Source organism: Ictidomys tridecemlineatus, chromosome 2, assembly GCF_052094955.1.
Source record: "Ictidomys tridecemlineatus isolate mIctTri1 chromosome 2, mIctTri1.hap1, whole genome shotgun sequence".
In the NCBI taxonomy this organism is placed as follows: Eukaryota; Metazoa; Chordata; class Mammalia; order Rodentia; family Sciuridae; genus Ictidomys; species Ictidomys tridecemlineatus.
The window spans coordinates 74,801,800-74,825,289 of NC_135478.1; the positions used below are offsets into that span (position 1 = coordinate 74,801,800).

Here is a 23,490-nt window from a genome sequence, read left to right on the forward strand (position 1 = left end):
CAGTAAGTGAATGATCCATTCAGGGTCACAGTGAATTGTGGGGTGACCTATTCCCAGGCTCTTTCCACATATCCTCATCCCTGTGACTCATTGTCATTTAATCATTAGTTCACTCACACATTCATTTAACAAGCCCTGAGTGAGCATAGCTGTAAAATGGACCAAGTGCTGGGTGGAGGGACATGAGGACCACCTGCACTGGAGGAATTCACAAGCTGCTAGGGGACAATTTGGAATTTACTACTTCTCCCCTCCTCAAGTTCCTGGAGGTCAACACCATTTAGGCAGACCAGGGAATGTCAGATACAGGAAAGGAATCTCCCCATAATCTTGAGATGAATTTAACAAACAGAAGCATCTATGAGATGCCTCATCTGCCAGCCATGGGCCACTTAGGGCAAGTCACAGTACCTCATTGACCCTCCAGTGGCTCTGAGATGTGGGGGCTATGATTGCCCATTTCACAGATGAACTCAGAGACATACACAGTCTACCCAGGTTCTACATAGCCCAAAGGCAGCGGATCCAGACCTAATCCCATGCATCTGCTCCCATCTCTGTGCCCAACCCAGACCTATATTTTCCCTAGGGAGTAACAGCCCCACCACACAGGGCAGGTCTATGCTGGGCAAGCCCCTCAATGTACAAGGAAGAATGTCAGCATCCAGTAGCTGATGGCCATGGGCTGAGACAAAATTCACAGAGTCAGAAGAGGGAGGGAGACTGGCTTCTCTACAGCAAAAGTCATAGCCCAGAATGGCATGAGTGGTTGTTGGGGAGCCCTAGGGAGCAGACTCTGGGGCTGTAGAAGAGGGACAATGAAGTGGCTGCTCTGGCCTGGGAGATGGGAAGCAAATGGCTGTTTGGGGTCCCTAGGGAAGGGAGAAGCAGAGTCAGCAGCTCCTGCTGAGTTGAGCTGGGTGACTCTCTCATCTTCCCCAACCCCCCTGTGAGATCTGCAAAGGCACCAGGAGAATATCCTCCTCCAGGTCTGGACAGGAGACACCCATATCCTTCATCCCACAGTACTCATGGCCCCCAGCATGTACTTCCCAACACACAGGTCCAAAACAAAGTTTTCAAGCCAACTAGAAATGTGAACTTCTAGAAGTATGGATGACATAGGCAATGTCCACTGTAGTGCCCACTGACATTTAATGACAGCATAATGTTAATGGACTTTGCCCTTTCTTCCTGACACATCAGCTTCTTCACCAGGGTGTCTGTCATTCCTGGGCCAGTTTTCCTGGCTCACACCTCATTTCCAGAGCATTTCCCTGATGCTGTCTGAATCCTTGAGATCTCACAGAAACCCCAGACTTCATCCCCCATTCAGGATGGGTTTCCATGGCTCTGAAGAAGCCACATGTCTTGGCCTTGAATCAATGCTCCCCCTTAGGCTCCTCAATGAGATATGCACGAGGAACAGTTCCAAATCAACCTGGATCCTCAGACACATGAGATTGGATGACTTTTCCTGAATACCTGCCTAGTTACTTAGAATCTGAAACCTAATCTGTTAGGACAATAGTTCCTCAGAACCACTCCAGACCAGAGCAGCTCTACGAAGAAGGGCTCTAGGCCTAGATCCCGGATTTCCTCAGACCTTCCTAATTTGTGCCTGTTGTACTCACATAATTATTACTAGTGTCTTCTCCACTCCCAGAAAGACCCAATATAGATGATGAATTTTTATCATTCTATCTCAAATAACTGTCAAATGACTCAATGATGATCATGATGAGAAGGAAGAATGAGATAAGGTCAAGGATGGTGATCATGACTGAATGATTTCCCTCAACTCATAAGATCCGCTGTCCTTATCTCTAGGCTGGATCTTTCCATTCCACAATGTTCTTTCTTCCTTTTCTGAGGGCCAGGCCTGATGCTGAAGGCTAATAAACTCCACATGTCAATGACCTTGTAGATGAAAAAGATGGCATAAAAGATATCATGCTGGGTTCAGGGGGGAGCCCCTGGGAGTTCCCTGAGACAGTTCTGCTTCTCTCCTGTTGGGGTGCATGTCTCACTCCTGCCTCTGGCCTTGGAATCCACACATTCTGGGGACTGGTGGCAGGTTCCATCTTAGGAGTCTGGGCTATAGCTTCTCCTTCCACAGCACCCCCATATGGGCATGACTTTCCCACTACTCAGGATCCAGAAGCTGTGGTTCCCCCTAGGAACTGTCCCAGGTATCAGGGAGAGAAAAAAAGAGACTGTGCCTAAACATAGCATCCCAGCTATACCAATGCCCAGCCTCAGCTCCCCTCCCGCCACCATCTCCTGCACCTGCAGCAGATGTCTCACCACAGACCACATCCTCACATGGTGGACACACTCAGAAATTCAGAAATTTGGGGTTGGCTGGATCCTGGAAATCCTCAGGGGGCTTGGCAGGGGACCTCCCCAGCTGTTGCAGCTGCAGCTCTTGAGGCCCTTGCACTCCCTGCTCCATACTGACATACACTGAGAGCTGAATTCTGGCAGTGACAGAGGAGTTTTGGTCTAGCTGGCCCTTTTTTCAGTGTTCATGGGGCCTGGATTTTCTCTCTTGGGTTAAACATGTAGGTATGCCCTTGTAGTTTCTCCTCTGTCAGAAGGACTTGCCCTAGCTTCCTGCTGCTTCCTTTACTCACAGGCCTCAGTGACTCCCTGTGAGTATAGGGTGCTCGTCCTTCCCAGGCCCAGGTGTCCTCAGCTTCCTGCTCCATGCCACCCCCTATGGTTCTTCTTATGTCATGTCATTGCCCCACTGTAGAGTGGGGAATTGGGGATTCTGAGGCAGAGGATGACAGTATTGTTCTGGGAACGTAAGAATGGTTCTGAGCCTCTGAATTCTCAGTTTGGGGCTAGCTCTGTGTATTCAAGCCCCATTAGAGAGGCCTCCAAGATCTTAAGAACGTTGCCTCCTCTGGTAATATTTGGGGAGGAGAGTATCCCCTACCCCAGCTCTCCCTAGGAATTGGAAGACTCTTCTGCCCTAGTAGAATATGGTAACACACACTCACTGACCTGACATGGATATTCTAGTTCCTTCTATTGATGACTCCATGTAGGAAGGGAGAGGGAGTTTTTCTTGCCTAAGACACCCAGCAACTTTGTATAAAGTCTGCGTCCTGGGACTTGACCAGTACCAGCCAAGACCTGGGAGGGCCAGACATTTTAAAGCACCTGGGACGAAGCCAGACTGAAACTGGATGCTGTTTTTTTTTTTGGGGGGGGGGCAATTTTAATTCCTTAACTTCAATCTCTCCATCCAAGTGCTTAGAGTGCAACCTGACATGGACAGTCCAATATGGGGCAGCAGAGACCAGTGATGTGGAGCTGAGAGCCAGAAAGTGTTGAAGCTCTTCTTCATGGGGGAGGCTGGACATCAGGTGGAAGGCTGCAGGGGTGGTTACAGGAGGAGGGATATATGTATATGCTACTCGTTCTGCATTCCTGCAGTGATAGATTTCTATCATTCTAACAAACACCAGAAATAATCAACTTGCATGGATGAAAGATCTCTTCTACCTGTCAGGTGTGGACATTTTGGTCCATGATCAGTTGACTCCATCACTTTGGTCCTGAAGTAAGGAAGTCGACCACGTTGGGCAGCACATGGTAGAGAGGATGTGCCCACTTCATGGTGGTAAGGGAAAGAGAAAAGAGAGGGGAACAGGGACTCCATAATCCCCTTGAAGGCCACACCATCCACAAGCCCCAGATCTTGAAGGTTTCACCGTCTCAACACTGCCATAAGACCAGACTGCAAATCAGTGACCTTTCTGCCTACACTCACTGCTCAACTTGCAGCTCAAGAACTTGAGATGGCTTTAAAAAAACTTTTGAAAAAAAGTTAGAAACTGTGCATTGTTAACAAAACAGAATGTTACAGTGTTTTGTTTCTTTTTGTTACAATAATACTTCACGAGAATGTGTATGTTTTTTGCCATAGGACTGTAGAGGAAAGGCCTGAAAGGAAATTAAAAAAATATCAATGACCTTTCAAATCAAAATTAACATGGTCTGCGACATAATGTTCAAAGGAAGATGCATTCAAAGGCAAACACTAACCACAATTTTGTTCACAAAGCTCAATGTTAAATGAATCCTATGTAAAAACTCACTTAGAAATTATATCCCAGCGTGGACTTCAAAAGCTGATCTTACAATTTTTTTTGAAAAATATTTAACTAAAGAATGTTTTGTTCAGCAGAGCTAGTCATTAGGCTGGCTTTTTCATCATTTTAACAATTTCCATCTTTTCTCCAGTCACATTTCAGCTAACTACTACATGGGACCATGTGATGATGCTTTGGACCCCAAGCACATTTTGTATTGTTTGGGATCCAGATTGGGGTCATGGCAGACAGGAGGGCATTGGACATGCACTACACCTGCTTTCTGGCTTCTGAACATCTTCTAACCTGTTTGAGAACACTGTTGAAGATGTCCACATCCTTCAGCCCTCGCCATGGATGGAAATTGCCACCCACTTGGACAAGATGTCCCTTATAAGTACAACTCATGCCAAACCTATGGTTTCTCCAGAAGCCAGTTTTTGAGTAAAAGGAAAAATGGTTGTCCCTGGTAACTTTTCCGCCATGAATAATCTTTTAATCATACTGTCTAAAGATGAGTGGGGAATGTGTTTATTGGCCCCAAACTCCATTGGCTCCACACTGTTGCAGGAGTTCCATGGTAAACACCAGGTCAACTTCACAGAAGAAGTGAAAATATTTGTTATGAAATGGCAAGATCCCACTCTGAGGGCCACAACAATTTAAAATTCAACAGACAGGCAAAATCTTCATAACACCTTTAGGGTACTTAACTGCTATAATCTCATCAGTTCCACTAGTTTGGCCTAATCAGGGTTGGAGTTAGAATTAAAAACTAGTACAACCAATTTGGCATGATGATTTGGGGTGGGACATGTCTTCCCCAAGTTTCCCAGAAACCTCACAAACATGTCAGAACGTCCAGACAATGGCATCAGTATATGACATTTTCATCTTTGGGCTCTTTGCTTTTGTTCATGGATCCAGGGAACTGGAAAGGAACAAGCTTCTTCAGGGAATTGGAGAGGAAGTATAGGTATCCAGACTTCTGGTTGATTCTGCTGGCCAGCTCCTGAGTCTCCAGTTCTTCATGCTCCACAAACTGGATCTTGCTGAAACTCTGCTGTAGGTATGCATGCCTCCTCATAGGAACTGTCATCTTCTTGCCTTTATACTTCCTGCATAGAAGCAGAAGGTTCAGAATGTACTCTGCCCTATACATGGGATTCACCACAGGATGATAGCCACAATGTATCTCCTTTAAGTCCATGATGCATTCGCGGGTCTTGATGGTGGCCTTGATCATTTCCACTACCTACATGAAGATGTCATCCAAGGCTTCCATCTAGGCTGAGTCCATTCTCTTTGGAAGGGAGGGATGCAGGTTGGCTAATGGTCCACAGCCAAGTGCAAATTCTTCCCATTCAGAAATTCCCATAGCAGGATTTCCTCTTGAGGGCAGACCTGAAACCTCATGAAGGAAGCAAGGATTCCCAGATGTTGGTCTTCTTTATGCATCTCTGTGTTTCTGTATTTGTTCATTAGGCTTATTTCTCAGTGGAGCTGTATTGTGTGATGCTGCTGCTCTGCAATCTGGCAACTGAGAATGTAGCTGTGCAGTTTGTACTTGTAGCTTGGGTTTTTGTTCAGGTTGTATGTGATAGCTTGGTGAATCTTACTGTTCTGGGGATCTCAGATGTACCCCTTTTTGGTTTTCTTCTCATTAAAAAAAAGCTGATGCATCTCAAAAGACCCATGACACTTCTGTAGAGCTGAGTCCTATCTGCCTGAGAAACAGGGCTCACTGATATTCAAGCTCCTCAGGAATCTCTTCAGATGAACTCCTTTGATGTAAAGATCATCATCTGCTTCTAGATCACAGTCCAAGCAGTGCTCATGCATATACTTGAGCATCATAAATGTCTTGTGGGATGAGTAAGTACCATCCACGCCTCATAGTGGCACTACTGGAATTGGTACAGATGTGTCTGAACACTCACTAGAGAAAAACACCACTATTCCATGAATTGTTTTGGATCCTGTTCTGAAGACGGCCACAGAAGGAGTCTGAAGTATTTCTGGGTGGTCATGACTAAGACACAGAGAAGTTTCCTGTCATGTGAGGCCACCAACTGGGCCAAGCCTAGTGGCCACAGCTGAGCCGCAGACATCTTCTTGTGTCCTGCAGGCCTGGGATCCTTTTGCTGTGCCCACATTTATCCAGTCTGGTGCAGCGCCACAGAAACACTGGTTTCAGCTCTGAAGCATGGGGCATGACAAACCTGTGAGGCCAGCACAAAGCCCAGCAGGAGTCAGATCTGAGGCAATAAGCAGAGCTAGGCTCGCCAACTTGCCTGGAGTCATGCCCATGCCATTCTGACTGCGGGGCTGCTTCCACCACCTCTGTTTAGGAGCCCGCCCACCAAGCTCCCAGTGGCAGACAACAGCTTTCCCTTGTGCCAGAAGGCCTGGTCCCAGATGCTCAGTGGGTGCCTAAGGCCAGCTATGCCCATAACAGCCACAGAACTGACAGCAGGCCTTGTACTGAAGCTTCATTATACACACCTGTCTGCACCACAGTGACCTGCTCCTTTAAGAGGGGAACATGTCCTGCACATGCAATCTGCATATCCTGAGCAAGGCCACCATGACTATTCTTGCTTTGGCACAGAAGTGAATGAGCAGTACAAAGGCAATAGCAATGACATCTGCTCAGAGACTTTGTCCTGCCCTGATGGTGCCTCAGCAGGCTCTGCCTCTGTTCTCCTTGTGGCCTAGACTGCTGCTGCTGCTACACATCCTCACACCTGGCTCACCATTGCCCTTTGATATATTTTGAGTTAATTTTTGTGCATTGTGAGAAATAAGGGTCTAGTTTTATTCTTCTACATATTCTACCATGTTTTTCTGTGATAGAGTCAGAAGCTCATGGAGACCTGTGAAGCCATGGGCCAAAAATTAATGCTCCCTTCTAACTTGTTCCTGTTAGGTATAATGGTCACAGTGAAAAAAAGCTGACAACCACCAATGGAACAGTTACAAAGCACATTTGGGGTTCTGGTAGTCCTGCCCAGCATGCAATACTGAGGGGAGTCCTAAGACGTAAAAAGGGTAAGAGATGGGAACTTGAGAACTTGAAGAATTAATATCTCTGCTAAAGGTACTTACATAGCTGATCATAAATACTAACAATGATATAGTTTTGTACTTTAGTTTCTAACATATTACCATGTGAATTAAAGACAGGAGAAATTAAGTTCACAGTTTGAATCAATAATGGAAATGAACACAAGAATGCCAGTATGCACATTATACTTGTGACCACAGCATCATAAACAAGAAGGAATAGATGAGGGTAGGAGGAGAGGGAACATGGTAATAGAACTCAGGTAGCATCATTGCAAACTATGTTGATAATGATGTAAAGCATATAGAAACCACTGTAAAATTAAATTTCAAATAGAGATAAAAGGAAATGAAAGGTAACAAAAGTGGTATGATGGGAAAAATAAACCAATCACAATAGAAGCTGCTAGTGGAGCAGTGAGGAATCTAAAAAAAAAGGATAAAACACATGTAGAAAACAGCACATTGACAGAAGTGTATCATTATCTGTGATGACATTAAATGGAACACATGAGTCTTCGTTTCTCAATACCTAAGAAGCCTGCATCCACACAAAGTTTCACACAATTTCTCTACACTATTGCATGTGTGGAGATAGGCTTGGGTTTGATGGATTCTCTTCTAACAGAAACATAGCATTTGGTGCGTGAACTTGACTTCCATGACTTCCTATGCACTGTCAATGCCATCAATCTGAGACATAGGACAGGGTACATTTTGGCACAACTGGCACAGAGTGAGGCTGGACATACTGAAAATAGGCTCTCCAGTGACAGAAGATTTGGGGTCCTCAGGAGCGGGGCTGCTACTCTGTGAATCCTCAACCAGCAAGTGTCAGTGGAGGGGCATTCAGAGGAATCCAGAAGAGAAGCTGGGGTTGCACAGAGTTCAGGATCACTCCTGAACTGGGGGTGAAAAGGAGGAGTCCAACTATAGTCCCTGACTGGACATCAGGAGAATTTAAACTGTGTCTGGGTTTGCAGTGACATTACAGTGATATTCTGAGGGTCTGAGTAACACAGGGTCACCCCCAGGACACTGGAAATAGCCAAGGCACAAAGAGGACCTCACCTGGGAAGTGCACTGAAGGAGGCTGATTGTATGTGTAAGCATGGCAGACCAGCTGGTTGAATTTCATAAGGGAGAACACACTAAGCTCAGATGCTGTAGGAGGGAGCACAGTGTGAGAAGATGGGGCTCCTGGGGTCTATTTTCTTCTCCCAGCATGACTGCATGTGCCTCCTGCTAATCTCAGGGAACTATTTACCACTGTCCAGAAGTCAATGCTGGGAAGGCTTCTCTATCCTAAGGTCTTCCAATGATGCTTGTACAGTCTTTTCTGGAATTTCCTCCCACCTCCAGCCATACATACCTTTCCTCAGGAAGAATTTCCTATGTGGTCTTGCATGAGGGAAGAGTGTACTTGGTCACTTCTCCTTGCATGGACAGGCTCCCTGAGGAGAATCTCAGATTGACACCGACTTTCACCTGCCTCAGTTCATAGCCCTGAACCTGGAATTCACCTTAGTTCAGAGGCAGGATCCTCTCTGCTTGAGGAATACTTGACAACTCATTTTTAAAGTTCATCCATGGAAACTGTGACACTGATGAACTTCACAGAAAATAAGGGACCTAAATTTGTTTTTTTTTTTTTGTCTGATAGGACTGGATTGTGGTGCTTTTTAACATGTCACATAAAGCATGGAAAATTAAAAAATAAGAATAAACATGGCCACTTATGGTACACTACAGAATGAGATGTGTCAAACACAATGTTTGAGACTAAAATTGGTGGCAAATCCACAAAAGTAGGCAGTTGATTAATTTAAAAATGTATATAATGTGAAATGCATAAAAGCATGTCAACAAGAACAGAAATATGAAATGAAATGCCAAAGATGAAACCAAAGTCCATGTAGGAGATACTGAGAGGACTATGAGGAATGTGAGAGTCCATGGTGACCTTATGCTGAGTCACTTGTCATCAGTGGTCTCTCAGCAGGAAGTTGCCTTACCCTTGAACAGGAACAAGAAAGGGCAGCAGCCCATCTGAAGTAGACCCAGATGAAAAGCAAACAAACAAATAAACAAACAAACAACAACAACAACAAAAAAAAACAGCTCAGAAGAATTGGAAAAGTGGCAAAAGGGTCAACACCTGGAAAGTGACTCTAACCAGCGGTCAGGGAAGTCAAGGTTATATTTTGCCCAAAGCAGCTTGAAGCAAGTTGAATGCTGAACCTCCAACTCCTCTTTTTTTGTCTCTTCTTTTGTCCCCACAGCTGATTTGATGGGCTTCCTATTAGTAGTACACCCAGAGGATTTATAACTTCCATGTTGACCAAACACACACTTACCCCAAAAATCTAGAGATGAACGAGAGTGGTCTCAGGGAGCCTGGCTGTAACTGTGCATTTGAGGAAAGAAACCAATGAAGAAAGTTGTCCATCAAAGGTACCTCAGGGACTCTTATGGTAATGTGCCACAAATACCATGGGGGAGGAAATGCAAGAATCTTGAGAGGAAAAAATGTAAAGGTTGTGCGGTGTAAACTAACCAAGGTTAAATCCAGTGATATAGGTGTTAACTATATGCAGGTAGACTGTGGCTGAATGAGGTTGTCTTGGGATGAGACTTTGGGGTTTCTAGTTTGTTCCTGGTTTCCCTGGGAGACAGAGGTCTCTCTGCTTCGTGATTGTCATGATTCAAGATATTTTTCTTGTCTATGTCATTTGGCCATGATATTCTGCCTCAGTTTAGAAACAGCAATTGAAATGGCCATATATGACCTGACAAATCTCAGAGCCTGAGTCAAAAAAGAAAATTCCACCTCTCATTTTTTCTTGTCAGATTTTGATCACAGCAACAACCTACCTGACCAGTCATGAACCAGGAAGGCCATTCTATATTCAGAAAGATGCTCTAGGCTGCTCAATTCCATGGTAAATATCCTGATGCCCCATCTAGTACCCCTCATTCCTTGCATTTTGTAAATTGAGCCAGATGTCCTAATTATTCTGGGTTATGAAAGAGTTGAAGCATCAGAACCATGCTGGAGGTGAATCCAAGGACATGTGAACAACCGGACCACTCCTCTCTATGTAGTGGCCTAACAGATACCCATATGCAGGCATGAGTCACACGATTGAAGGGATTCACTTCTAGCTTCCATGGCTTGTACAACAGAAATCATTCCTCCTACTACCAGAAATACACATGTGATCAATTTTGAGAAATACACTGAAGCTATCACATTTTTAACTAAACATGGTACCATATTCCGTGTGTGTCAAGCAGAAACTCATTGCCACTTCCATGATCACTCAGTCTCCACCTATACATAATTATGATATCCAGGCTTCATGTAATAAGATGATCCATCAAACTGCCACCCCCCAAAATGTGCATCTTTTCCAAGCAAGAGAATACAATACACTTTTGGACCTCAAGTATATTCATTGTCCTCCACCTATGATATCCTGTAAATTAAATATTGAAATAAAATGTTAACTTTTTTTTTCCTTTTGAACCAGGGATTGAACTCAGGGTCACTAGACCACTGAGTCACATCCCCAAGCCTATCTTGTGTTTTATTTACAGAAAGGGTCTCACTGAATAGTTTAGTGCCTTGCTTTTCTTGAGGCTTCTTTCATAACATGATCCTGCTTCAGTCTCCCAAGCAGCTGGGATTACAGGCATGTGACACCGGGCTTGGATAGTTACATAATTTTAACACACCTATGTTAGTTGACACTAGAATCAGACAGAGGAAGGAAAACATATTCAAATACATTCTCATTAAAATAAATATTTTCCATAGAATTCTAATTCCTGTGATTATCATTGGTAATTTCTCACTTGTCTATTCTAATTCCCTTGACCACCAAAAAAAATGCTTTGGCTAGTGTTGATCTCTGGATAGTACTGCCAGGTGGTAGGCACAAATCATCACTCCATACAACATAAGTGCACCAGTAGCCCTGCTGAGTTGGATTGTCTTGGTATTCTGACCCTAACTGCAGTCCAAGGAAGGACTAGAGAACATGCTTCTTTCCATGCATTGCCTCCTTATTTTGAGTCAGCAATGCAAAATAATTCCCCTGATTATCAGGACCAATCATGACCTCATAGCCACAACTTGGTCTAATGATTCCTTGTCATGAGTAGCAAAATAGAGGCTTAAACCGAGGTTACAGCAGTCATTCTTGTGTCCTGTGTTTGGAACTAAGTCCTCTTCACTAGATCAATAATAGGGTTCAATTACTGAAATGGGAAGCAAACATTGTGCTAGTGAGTCACTAGTGTGTGGAGTCATTCCCAGTCCCAGGCCCTCATTCTAGCTTCAGGAATACTGCTTATTCCACAAACATCATGTATTGGATATGGGTGTAACCACTCACCAAGATTCATCTTGACTCCTCAAAAGCCAGTCAACCTTTTTGTCAGACCTGGTGTTTTAGGACATTGGGGAAATGTAAGAGTAGTAATGGCAGGAATATGGCTTGATTGCTCCCCTTTATTGGCTGTGACATAAGCATTGTGCTCAGAAGCCCCATGTTGAATACCACAATGGTGGTTAAGGTGTTCACTAAGTCCATGGATAACAGTTTTGGCAGAAGCACTGCAGGCAAGGAAAACAAGCTCCCTCAAGGGTAAATGCATGTTTCACTGAGAACTAATGTCAGTCTGCCATGATGTAAGGTTTAGTGTCATCAATCTGCTCTGAGATACGTGGCTGCTTCCCATAGGAAATAATCTTATGTTAGAACTCAGGGTTGGATATGGCTGTTGCCACCTGGTTATAGGCAGGTCACCTCTGTGAGTGGAAATCTGTTTTCATGACCACATGAATACTCTCTCTTCATGAAAGCATGGACATTGTGTTCATGACCTGCTTGGGAAAACATGTCTAGGGAAGGAAGCCACCTGAGACACATCAATTGAATTAATTCAAGAACCACCTCATCATCAGGATCATTTCCTTCTCTGTTCACTCTTTGTTGATTATGACCTGGCACCAAAATACCTTTATGACTTTGCAAACAAGAGTTTATTTTCTTTATGGTAAAACTGTGATGGTGAAAACAGTCACTTAAAAGAAACACTGAATTTCTGTGAACATAAATGTGAAAATAGAAGAAGCTTGTAACATTGAACAGTGAAAGACTGCTTTTTTATACCCCTAAATTAGATTATTTATATAACTTTTGTCTCTATATATGAATACACAACCAGTGTAACTCTGCATCATGTATAACCACAAGAATGGTAAATTATATTCCATATATATCCAAAACCACTCTACTGTCATGTATATCTAAAAAGAATAAAACAATTTTAAACAATTATACTATATAGATTTAGAAGTGTTGTGTTAGTATACTACTTAAATTATGAAACAAATATCCATTTCCTTTAATCTTAAATTTATTCTAATAAACACAAATCCAATTTACATGGCTGGCTGTAAATATCAAAGGATAAATATTATTTCTGTTAATAACTCAGTGGTTAGAAAATTACCAGTCATACTTTGGTTATTTCATTAAGTAAATCTACCTTAAAAAATGTAAATGAGAAAACAGAAAACAGATCATACATTTCTAAGAAAAATTTACTGTCTAAATTGACATGTAACATAAATATATAAAACTTATTTCAAAGAAATGACACGAGAAAAAGAATATGAATTATATCATAAATAAGTGTTCATCCAATCTTTGTTAAAATGATACTTCTTTGCTGTAGTGGGTTATATAACATTATTAAAATAATTATTCATGCCTGTTTAATGTGGTTAAGAGACTTTGCAAAATCTGCTTTCATGGTATTATTATTAGACATTTTTGGACCAGAGTCCTCAGATAGCAGTAGTGCCACACTCACTTTTTACCCAAAGCCTCACCTCCTCCCATAGGACATACATATGGGACTCCTGGGACAGTGTCTGGTACTGGGAAGTTGGAAACATGGGGCCTTTACCATGTGCCCATGCAGGGTACTGGGAGGGAGCCCTGCTCTTACTCCTTCCCAGATGCAAATTATCCATGATGCTAAGTCTCCTTGACCTTCTCACTGGCAAATCACACAGTTCTGGCTTCATATTAAAGTGATGACTGATGTTGTTTTGTACCTATCAGCAACAGGCTTTGCACCATGAGTTGTTCTTCAAAAGATGTGTAATTCTCTACAGCAGGTGGCATGACAGTTCCCAAACTCCCATGGTCTACATTGGGATTCTCCTAGGGACCTTTTCCTAAATAGCAGATTTTGTCTCCTATCACAAGTCCTCTATTTATATATATATATATATATATATATATATATATATATATATGAGAGAGAGAGAGAGAGAGAGAGAGAGAGAGAGAGAGAGAGGATAAGTTTAAGTTTGTCCATACAGCTGGGGACCAGAACCACTGTGGCATATGTCACAGGGTCTCCTCACACTGGAATACATACACATTCATCAACATTCACTGTAGCTCATATAGAAGCCTCCATGGGCCTCAGCTCTGTGCCCAGAGCAGGACCCAGTGCAGAGAGGTACACTAGGTCCTCAGCAGACAGTTCCCAGGTTTACCCCCACCCATACCTCCTTTCTGGAATTGGTGCCAAGGCATAGGGTAATGTGATCTGTGGAGACTGGAATATGGTCAGGGGAAATGGTAATCCCAGATAATAATCCTGATGCAGTTGGTGAAAGACAAGAAGCTCTTGAGCATCCTGTCCAAATTCTGAGGGATCTTCATCCACCTTCATCGGCTGCCAGAGAAAGGAATTAGCAGACTACATAAAGTCATGTACACACATTAAACGGTAGTACAAAAAAGAAAAGGAGTGCAAAATTTCCTAATTCTGTGGGGCCTATTATTCAGTTAGGAGAGAAACTAAATGTGTCTGTAGAGAATATTCTGATTTTTGTGACTCCAAAATGGTGTGACCACTTTGGAAAGCAGATTGGAGATTCCTTAGAAATTTTTCAATGGAATCACCATTTGACCCAGGTTTCCCACTCTTAGATGTATACACCAAAGACTTAAAATCACACCATAGTGATGCAGTGACATCAGTGTTCATAGCAGCTTAATTCACAGTAGCTAAACTGTGGAAACAATCTAGATGCCCTTAAACATTTGAATGTATAAACAAACTGTGGTACATTTGCAGAATGGAATATTACTTAGCCTTAAAGAAGAATGAAATATAGCATTGACAGATAAGTGGACAGAGTTGGGAATATCATGGAACAAAATAAGTCATTCCCCAAAAGCCATAGCCCAAATATTTTCTCATATAAGTGGATCAGGCCCATAATATTCTGGGGGAAAGTCAAGAGAATAATGGAAAATTTTGGATTGAGCAGAGGAGAGGAGGTGGAGGGGAAGGTGTATGGGGGCAAGATGGTTGAATGAGAAACACATTACTACCCTTTGTATTTATGATTTAATGAATGGAGTGACTCTGCATCATCTACAACAAGAGAAATGAAAATTTGTGCTCTATTCGTGTAAAAAAATCCAAAATATCTAGATTTTAATTTTCTTGGTAGGATCTTTGGCCCAGAGGATTCACAGCCAAAGAGCTACAGGCAGAAGCTGGAGGTAAAACAATAGCCGGAGGCAAAGTCTCAAAGATAAAGAGAAGGAGGAGCAAGATAGAGCAAACTGAATTGGAAGCATACACATGAAGATTCAGATGTACTAATCACTGTGGAAGTTGATAAGAATAGAGCAAAGTAAACTATAGAGGGCCATTGAAGAATTGAGGAAAAGACTGGTACCTGCAGCAGAATGGGAAAAGTGTTCAAACTGAGTTAAAATTATAGAACCTTTATTTTATCCATCCTTAATAAAAATTTGAGAACAAGGTACCTCCATGATGTGTCACTGTATTGGGCAAACTTAAGAAGATGCAGTTGATGAAACTTCTGATTCTGAGTGACACCTGCAGAGGTGCCAACTCTAAATCATCTACCCTTGCCTTTTCTCTTGTTGCAACAGCCCAGGCTGCTCCTAGGATCATACCTGGGACTGCACCTTTTCTCTCACCAGTGACCCTGAGTACTCGTCTCCAGCTGGCCCTACCATAATACCTTTGATCAGACAAATACAGACCTCTGTCATGCCAAAAGGAACTCCTCACATTGATGCTGTGATAGCCCCTCCAGGGCCAGAGGCTGGGTTGATCTACACACCCTACAAATACCTGACACGTTGGCACCAGCCACTTCAGTTCTTGAGTGCCCTTTGAACCCAATGGTGTATGAGGTGCAGTGTCTACTAAAGTTCGAAGGCACAATATGTGTGTCCGTCCTTTCCAAAGGATTGTGACTGAAGGTGGAGCTGACACTGGCAACTAACCTATGAACTTCTTATCTCTGAACTCTTTGCATAGTAATGACCTGACCATGCCTGCCTGCTGATCACTTAAATGGTTATTGCCTTTCCTTGCCTGTGGTCATTGCAGCAGGTAACACTGACAGTGAAAAATGACACTATAATTTCTTTCATCTTCATGTCAAATATATTTAATCTGAATACTTTGTATGTTTATCAAATACTTTGTATGTTTTATTATTGAGAAAGTAAATTTATGAAATAATAGATGAGTAACATTTATGAGTAATGTTGGCTCTGAACAAATTTTGAAAACTTAGTTGACAAAATATTGGATCAATGAAAAAGAAGCATGAATTTTGAAATCTGAATGCATTGGTTCTCAGTACCTTTTCTCTTACATATTTTTTTACTTATCAATGAACCTTTATTTTATTTATTTATATGTGGTGCTAAGAATCGTACCCAGTGCTTCACATAGGCTAGGCGAGTGCTCTATCATTGAGCTATATCCCCAGCCCATCATTTAAAAATAAAAACATTTTTAGTTGTAGATGGACACAATGCCTTTACATTATTTATTATATGTAGTGCTTAGGATAAAACCCATGGCCTCACACATGTGAGGTAAGTAGTCTACCACTTAGCTATAATCCCAATCCCTGTATCATCATCCTTTATTGAATTTACTTCTTATTAAAGTATATAGTTTTAAGACATATTTTTACAGTATTATGTAATTTTAGCATGGTTAGATTGGAGTGATGCCTATATGTTACCATAGAGCAGACATTTATATTTTGTCTAGACTTTATTATTATCTTGGTAGTTTTCATGCTCTCTCTATATAGAAACCAACCTATTTCCAATGAGAAACATGTCATTTAATGTATTTATCACCATTGGTACAAGTTTATAATGTACGTTTCCAACTAGTTTTATATGTATGTGATATATTACAAAAAAAATATTCTTGAGAAAAGGATACAAAAATGTAAAACCACAATATTTATAAATGAAAATTTCCAATTGTTTCCCAGCCCTTTCTTATATTGGGTGTCTTGAGATTCAGTTAGCTAATGAATGGATCAATTAAACACTTATGAAATTTAGTTGGAATTTCACTTAGCTTGCAATTTAATTATTCATTTTATTTCGCCTACTCACCCACGTTGTTAATTTAGTGAATGTTATAATACCAACCTGAAAAATAACCTAAAAAGCAAACTGAGGTGTATGGGAGGAGAGTACTGATGGTGATGGGGGTCACCAGGGTAACTAGTTTGTAATTCATTGAGATCTCCCTCAGGCATATCTACCTCGTTTTAGTGTGTTTTACTTTATAGGATGAGTTGAAAAAGCAACTCTTATCAAGGAAATATAATTTTATATAAAAATTTAACAAGAAGGACTAATATTAAAATTATTAAAGAACACACAAATCTGTAAATTCTATACATAATAGACTGTTATGTCTTTGGAACCATAAAAACAGCCTCTGCTCCAAGTCTTGCTGGCTAATTCCAGGTGCTGTGCACTGCAGGTATCATCTCTCCTGTGTTCCAGGGCCGAAATTGCTTCTCTCCCAGGTGTTTTACAGAGTCTATAACACAGAATCTGGGAAAAAGGTCACTTGGGATGAATTGCTGGCCACAGAGAGTGGCCAGGACCACAATTGTCCTCAGGATTTGCAAGATGAACTTGAGCCCTGATCTCTCCTGGGGTCTGGGCAGGGAGCACTGAGGCTGGTATGCTGCCCTCAGCTGAGGGTATTGTCTGTGGGAAGAGTGTCTATGAATGTCCTCAGGAGCAAATTCCCATGGACATTCACCTTCAGAACCTTCTGAAGCTGCTCCCCTAGAGAGTGAACATGAGGCAATGGGAAGGGTTCTCTAGGACATTTGGGTGTAAAGGCTGAGTAGCACACACCTGGGACCCTGAGGAGCAGCACCTGTGATGACACAGGGTGGAGCAAGGACGTTGCTCTTCCAGTCCTACCCTCTTTAGCTGTATCCTCAGACAGCTCCATGCACTGATTTTCACCAAATTGTACCTCCCCTTGCATGGCCATAGTCACATGCAACTGGGGACACTTGAGTGCTCTAATTTCTTCTGATTCACTGCATATAGCACAACAAAGAAATTTAAGAAAGCAATGGAGAATATTTTAATTTTGACCTCTGCTCTCCCTCCCATTTTTTTCCACACTCAAATTGCCACTTCCTAAACTGCTTCATCACTTTTGCTGCATTGAGCCCACATTTTAAACCAGGAGAGGGCCCCTGGAAACAATTCATGTTATGGGAACTACTTTCCAACTGTGTAATCTTGACCTAGGAAAGGAAGGGTAAATTCATGCATGCTCAGAGCCAGCAAAGGCAGGAGAACCCAGCTATTCAGTGGTCAGTAAAACAGAACCAGATTGTTTATGTCTCATGCTTCAGGCAACAACTCAATATTTCTGAAGCCCCCTGCACTCAAGCTCAGTACATGGACATGCAGTATTGCTCAGCATGATTCAGTGGTGTGGCCTGTGGTCAAAACCAGGGCAAGACTAAGAATGCTAGTACAGAGAGATTTAACAGAAATGAAAGGTCCAAGGACCTCAAAGATCTGAATGAGGATAGCATATTTAGAAAAGTCATAAATGTGGGAAATATGAAACATATAAAAGCTACAGAAGCTATACATAAGAAAGGATAAATAAGAGAACCAATAGAAAATCAATTACATACAGATTTATGGTCCTTTTCTCCTCCTATTTCTCCTCCTCCTTCCCTCCCTCCTCCTCCTCCTCCTCTTCCTCCTCTTCCTTGTTCTCCTCCTCCTCCTCTTCCTCTTCCTCCTCCTACTCTTCCTCTTCCTCCTCCTCCTCCTCCTCCTCCTCCTCCTCTGCATCAGATTCTATGTCTTCTCTGTGGACCATGGCCATGATGGTGATGATGTGGCCTTAGAAAAAGAAAAGGCAGAGTTAAAGTCAAGGTGAGAACATGAGTTGCTCCTTCTCCTGGTGTTCTAGAGCCAAAGTCAAAGCTCTCCATTTTTCATCTTGTCTGCACTCCTATCTCCTGGCCTCCATCACCTCACCTCTGCAATGAGAAATAGATCTAGGATCCCAAGAGCTCCTTTCACGTTCAAATTCTGCTGCTGTACTCAGTAGGGATGTCTGTGTCATCATTTTACTTTAAGAGGCTGCCACAGTCTCCCTGATTTTCTGGACTTAGGCGTCTTGAATACAAGCACATTCAGATATTCCGCCTAGTCCCAGGGCTTGAGAATTAGATGAAGACTGGAGGTTAGAAACATGTTCAAGGAGGAATTTCTCCCCACTCTATTATAGGAGAACACAGTGACCTGTCCAGGGAGCACTGAAACAATTTTCTTTAAGTTCCTCACAGTTGGGAGTTTATTTTAAACCAGGAGTAGACAAAACATAGAAGAGAAATTGCTGCTCTAAGAAGAGAACATGCAGAGGGAATTTGTGACTTTTTATTTACTGCTTAGCACTAGTGAGAGCTTCAATTACAGTTTCTCAAAGGCACTTTATGAAAGTGTGTTCCACTAGATTCCTTTGGTTGTGCATCAAACCTAAAGTGCTAAATGCCAAAAAATAGCCAATAATAAAAGCCAAGCTACTTGATGCTTAGAAGAGGCAAATTCAGGACAGAGTGGGGCTTGTATAGAAGATTGTGTATAACTATCAAAGCAGAAAAATGTCTTCTGACAAACAGGATGATCAAAGTCATGATGACTATTAACTGTTATTTTTATAAAAGCAATACATATTTCTGTTTATTTCTATTTCATGCCCACTCCTCATTTTCCACATGAGTTAGGTGAACTAAACTCCTAGAAGGAAACTTCCCATTTTGTCATACCCTTAGGGCTGTTCCTACCTGCAGTCTCTTCCTCGTCACTGCTTGATTCATACTTTTTGCTCCATGTCCAACCTTTAGAGACACAAAAATCAGCAAGAGCATTACTTAAGATTGCCTCATGCATTCTTTGTCACAATTAAGCTCATGATGGTAACTTGGGTTCATAATATTTGTACTGCACAGAATTGTGTGATTGAGGCTTGGTCCTTAGAATGGTCATGATGACAGTTGTGACACCTGTATGAGGAAGGGTTTGCTTGGAGGTGATGAGGTCTTTTAAGCGTATGAGACTCAGAAGTAGGAATATAGTTTTCTCAAACCCTTGTTAGATCCTGGTTATATAAGAAGAGAAAATAAATCATCTGATCACTGCTGGCTTCCTATCTCCCCATGTGATGTCTCCCTCCTGCACCTGCATCCATGCTGACACCACCAATCATGCAATGCAGCTAAGAGGGCATTCACTAAAGCCAAGTGTTTGCCAGCACCATGCTCTTGTATCTCCAGAACTGTAAGCTAAACCACCTGTATAAATTATTCAGTCTCAAGGGTTTTCTTATTAGCAAGAAAAACAGAGTCTTACTAATATTAATAGTCAGGATCACCCTGATCTCTGTTGTGGCTTCTTAGACCCTCTCTTAGCTCTGGGGAGTCAGAGGCCTCAAACAGGATGCTGCAAACAACTGCAAACCTTCAAGATTGAGAGTGGAACTGAAGGAGTCAAATTTTAACTACTTCCTTCCATTGGCACATTATTACTCTCTCCTTGAAACAGATGAAGCTGACATGCAAACTGTGATGCCAACAGTTTCAGGAATACAAACTCACAGAACAAATACTGTGCCATCATCACAGCAGCTGCCCACAAGAGAGTGCTCTCTGCCTTATGCACATGGGTCTGCTGGCCACTTGAAATGTGGAACTTGGATGAGACTCTGAAGGCTTTTAGTTAAAAATTAAATAAAATTAAAAATACATTTTAATAATAAAATTAAAAATATCCAAATAGTGATTGCTATTTTGTATGGCCAAGACCTGGAGTTTGAAAATGAAGCAAGCATAAATTTCCTTCCCCTGGGTTTCCTTAGACAGCTGTTTGCTAGCATAACCTCACTCCTCATTTGTAAGTAGATTATAGACTCATGCAAAAGGGCCAGGAACTCTCTGAGGGACTGAGGACTCTGCATCAACAAAATCAGCATTAAAATCCAGATGGCTCCCCACAAGGTGAGGCTATCCCACCTAGAGCTGATGAGAAATGTGGGTGCAGAGCTTGGACGCAATGCTATCTTCTAAACTTCCCTAACGATTCTGGCTGGTTCTGGTGAGATCCCAGGTGGATAAGTGGCTCACTGTGGAGCCCCACATGCTGGACAAGTGAGGTCTTAGCACAGAGGGGCATTCAACAAATACTGATAGGGACTAAGATGAAGACACTCTGCCCAGGGATGAGCTCAGAAATGAGGAGGAATGATGAGCACAGTGGTTCCACCCTCCCAGTGACCAGTCAGTGTCAGTATCCATATATGTGTGATTAGGAGGACCTGGATAGCATTTGAGACCAACAATGTGAAGACCTATCAGAGACACTGTCAATGTGATATCTTGCAGGGCACACAGGAAGCAGCACAGACCTAAACTGTGGGATCAGACACCACTGTTGAGCTGAGCTTGATCTTCACTGGAGCCCATCTTTAGCTCTGTAACTAGATGAGCTGCAGTTGCATTGGTCATCCCTGATGAAAGTCCCTCCAGTTTAAACATGTTTCCCATAAAGTGTTGTCTACCAAACGACCCAAAAAGGCAGGTTTCAATGTCAGTTGGAACATGCAAACAAATCCCTTCCTTAGCTACAGGAAACTCTGTCCTGTGCATCTTCCCTGTCTCAGATTCCTACCATAAGTGAGCACAGTGTGCTGGTGGACCTGAGAGTCACTGTTAAGGATGGACCCTGTCCAGAACTTTGTGCTTAGAATAGGATTGGAAAATGAATTCTGACACCTCTCAGAGAAAATGTATATGATCATGAAAAACTGTCATGAGTGAAGTGTGATGAACAATCAAATGCCCTGACTAAATACAGGGCCTATTGACAGGTGAGGTTTGTTATTAAGTGAAGTTGCTACTGGTGCAGTGACAGGAATGAAACTGAGCTTTTTCTTATTGAGTGTCATGAAAATTTTCCAGGTTTGGATGGGATATATTTTGCAGGTTAATTGAGGTATTCTTGGCATGGAATGAACTGCACCCCATGGCAAGTTTATTATTTGCTCTATTTACTCATATGCAAAATCATGATCTAATGGACATGGCATTTTTTGTTTAAACGTGGACTTTGGCATCTTGGTGTGTATATATCTAGAGAAACACACAAATGTGCAAAAACGAATGCACAGGCACACTCAGATTCAAGTGACATGGATGTACACAGAGCAACACATACAAATCTCTCATGGAACTAACCACAGCATTCAACTCACACAGGTGTTATCAGGAAATATGGAGAATGGCCATAGTTTTTTTATGTTTTTTTTGTGTGTGGGGTGTCTGTGTGTTTGTGTGTGTGTGTTTTATTAAATCAATTTGGACCACAATCTCCTCACTTCTCATTCTCAAGGAGGTAGTGGAATTACTTAGACTCTGCACTCAAAAAGAAGGGAGACGGTCTGACCCTTGGCATCATTTACATTTTGCATCAGGAAGAGAGTGAGGTCAGGATACATACCACTTATGGCTCCTCTTGAATCCTCCTGTGAATACAGAAAAGGAGTCACTATGAATGTCAAGCCATGCTCTGTCCTGTGTGTACAATTTTTTTTATTTTTAATTGGTGACATTAGAAAATCCAATGAGAAAATGGTCAAGTCAAGGGAACTCAAAGGCAAGGACAAAGCAAATGTGCATTCATCAAATGACACAAGGTTCTATAGGGCAATTTGTGTTACAGGCCTAGATTAGGTGATAAATAAGGAATTCAATGGCCAGGAGGGAAACCACAGCCAGACACAGAGCTTGTTATCATACAGTGTGTTGCTGATATTCTTTCTCATTAATGTTGCCTTCAGTGTGGTCTCAGTTGGCCATAGACACCCCCATGAAAATCTGCACACTCAGAAAATTGTTTATATCATCTCCAAGAAATCATATGATATTACAAGGGAAAGAGAAACTAAAAAGCAACACTTGGATTTCAGAGGAAGATAAGCAAAAACTTACCATGGCTTTTGATGGGGACTCCTGACCCACGCTTTCTCCAAAATTTAACTCCATCATGCCATTTGGGGAAACTAGGAGGATACAGAATGACTATTATTATACAACTTATTGCTTGTGAATTGTTCAGGGCATTTCTTGATATGGACAGCAGTGAAAATACACAGCAAAAAAAGAACAAGAATGAATGAGAAGCAGAGCCTTTGGTTTTCCAGCTAGACTAGAACCACGTGTGATATGTACTTTTGAAATTTTGTACCCCTAGGTGTATATCTTTCTAGAGATGACCACTGAGGCCATTTTAAAAGTATGGAAAATATTTCACATCTCTGTAGGAGATATGAGTAGACTAATATATTGGAATAACCTGGAGTGTAATATATCACTAAATGATGAATACATCTCCCTTTCCAAAGCATTACCATCAGGACAATTTTCTGAATTCTTATATCTTCTATAACTTGCATACTCAAGAACCTGGATCTTTTGACTCAGCATCATTTCTATCTACAGAGTAGGCCTGGTAACCAGAATTTAATATCTGGGTGTCATAAAATGTGAAGGAATTGTATCAGAAAAATCATGCATTAGAGTGGGTTTTTAGTTTTAAAAAATGGAATTTTGTACTGGGCATGTTAGAACAGAATTTCTGAGGAAGCACCCACAGCTTCACAAATGCATACACAATTATTACACAAGGACATGCTCAGAGATGCCTCCCCACCTTCATTCACTTAAATGCACACTACCAAAAAGACAGCTGTTTCAGGATCATGGTAGATGGCCATAATCCTTCACTGGTTTTTCGCTTTGTCAGCACATGCCAATCCTCATTTCCAAAAGAAGTCTAAATCCAAGATAAATGTTTACATAGAAACAGGAAGGAAT

The 23,490-nt window shown here is 42.0% G+C and overlaps 1 long non-coding RNA gene and 3 pseudogenes across 1 annotated transcript; 1 reads left to right on the forward strand and 3 right to left on the reverse strand.

The window, feature by feature from the left end:
- Positions 1 to 4,227: 4,227 nt before the first annotated feature.
- Positions 4,228 to 5,795, reverse strand: LOC144368211 (chondroitin sulfate synthase 1 pseudogene; annotated as a pseudogene).
- A 30-nt stretch (positions 5,796 to 5,825) lies between these two features.
- On the reverse strand, positions 5,826 to 6,358 carry LOC144368214 (chondroitin sulfate synthase 1 pseudogene; annotated as a pseudogene).
- A 7,504-nt stretch (positions 6,359 to 13,862) lies between these two features.
- On the forward strand, positions 13,863 to 15,505 carry LOC144368218 (KH domain-containing RNA-binding protein QKI-like; annotated as a pseudogene).
- A 3,901-nt stretch (positions 15,506 to 19,406) lies between these two features.
- Positions 19,407 to 22,846, reverse strand: LOC144375171 (uncharacterized). The gene is made up of 3 exons (XR_013434652.1): positions 22,606 to 22,846; positions 22,115 to 22,139; positions 19,407 to 19,461 (listed from the first exon to the last, which is right to left on the reverse strand). It is a non-coding gene; the product is annotated as an uncharacterized LOC144375171 (long non-coding RNA).
- Between the last annotated feature and the right edge of the window lie 644 nt (positions 22,847 to 23,490).